General features: G+C 68.4%; 1 non-coding gene across 1 annotated transcript; it reads left to right on the top strand.

The window, feature by feature from the left end:
- Positions 1-151: 151 nt before the first annotated feature.
- On the top strand, positions 152-304 carry LOC118157973. Its single transcript, XR_004746754.1, has one exon. It is a non-coding gene; the product is annotated as a 5.8S ribosomal RNA (ribosomal RNA).
- Positions 305-1,663: the final 1,359 nt, after the last annotated feature.

The following is a 1,663-nucleotide window of genomic DNA, read 5'->3' as shown; positions in this document are numbered from 1 at the left end:
CTCCCGCCCCCCCAAGCCCGCCCCAGGTCCCCTTCGGGGACAGCAGGCCGGGGACCCGACCGGTGCGGACAAGGAACGCCCCCCCGCCGGCACGGCTTTGGCCGCGGGGGGGAAAAAGGCGCCAGCCTCCCGAAAATAAAAGCCTCGTGACAACTCTTAGCGGTGGATCACTCGGCTCGTGCGTCGATGAAGAACGCAGCTAGCTGCGAGAATTAATGTGAATTGCAGGACACATTGATCATCGACACTTCGAACGCACTTGCGGCCCCGGGTTCCTCCCGGGGCTACGCCTGTCTGAGCGTCGCTTGAAGGTCAATCGTCCCCGCGGATGCGGTGGCGGCGGGATGCGGCCCTCCACCCCTGGCGGTGGAGGGCCGCGAGCAACCCCGCCGCCGCCCTCCGTGGGAGGCGCGGCTGGGGTGTCGCAGGCACCGGGGATGGTCCGTCGCCCCCCTTTCCCGTCCTCGGGAAAGGGAGCCCGTGGCTCTCCCCAACGCCTTCGTCCCCCTAAGTTCAGACCCGATGCCCCGGAGCGCCCGCTTCGGGGAGCTCGTCCCGTTGGCGGAGGAGCGGCGTCACGGCAGCCGGTCCCGTGCGCCCCGTCGCCCCATCCACTCTCCCGTTGTGCCTCCGCCCCGTGCCCCGCTCGTGCGGTGGGACGGGGTGGGAGTTTTCGGGGGATGTTGCGTTGGGGGTCGGGGAAACCGGGTCGGCTGCGGGTGCCGGCTCCCGGGTCCTGAGGGGAGACGGGCCTGCCCCGCGCGGCTGTCTGTGGCGACACGGCTGCCCGCGGGGTCCTGGTCCCCTCCCCTTCCCTGGGTTACGACGGTGCCCGGGACCGGGTCGGGGTGTGAGGGCGAGACTCGCCAGGAGGAGGGAGGGTGTCGGAAAGTCAGGGAGAGAAGGGGGGGCGAGCGGCACGCGCGCGTGACGGCGGAGAGAAGAGGAGGGGTTCGTGAGGGCGCCCAGGTTTCGAACTCCCCACTCTCCTCCGCCCGCCGCCTCTGCCGGTCGTTTTCCCCCTCTCCCTGGCCGACGGCGCCCCCCCGCACGCACTCCTGGTGCTGTCCGCCCCCCTCCTCCGCTTGCCCCGGTGCCCGTGCTCTCTGTCGCTCTTCCGCTGGGCCGTTCTTCCCCAAGCTGGTTGGATCGGGCCTCCTCCGGGGCCGAAGCGCTTCCGCGGCGGGGTGGGTGTGGCGGGCGTCCGCTGTGCCCCCCCCCCCCGGGTCCCCATCCGACTGCGACCTCAGATCAGACGTGGCGACCCGCTGAATTTAAGCATATTAGTCAGCGGAGGAAAAGAAACTAACCAGGATTCCCTCAGTAACGGCGAGTGAACAGGGAAGAGCCCAGCGCCGAATCCCCGTCCCGCGGTGGGGCGCGGGAAATGTGGCGTACAGAAGACCCACTCCCCGGTGCCGCTCTCGGGGGCCCAAGTCCTTCTGATCGAGGCACAGCCCGTGGACGGTGTGAGGCCGGTAGCGGCCCCCGGCGCGCCGGGACCGGGTCTTCTTGGAGTCGGGTTGCTTGGGAATGCAGCCCAAAGCTGGTGGTAAACTCCATCTAAGGCTAAATACCGGCACGAGACCGATAGTCAACAAGTACCGTAAGGGAAAGTTGAAAAGAACTTTGAAGAGAGAGTTCAAGAGGGCGTGAAACCGTT

This window comes from Oxyura jamaicensis, assembly GCF_011077185.1.
Source record: "Oxyura jamaicensis isolate SHBP4307 breed ruddy duck chromosome 16 unlocalized genomic scaffold, BPBGC_Ojam_1.0 oxy16_random_OJ62932, whole genome shotgun sequence".
In the NCBI taxonomy this organism is placed as follows: Eukaryota; Metazoa; Chordata; class Aves; order Anseriformes; family Anatidae; genus Oxyura; species Oxyura jamaicensis.
This window is presented reverse-complemented; position numbering and strand designations above follow the sequence as displayed.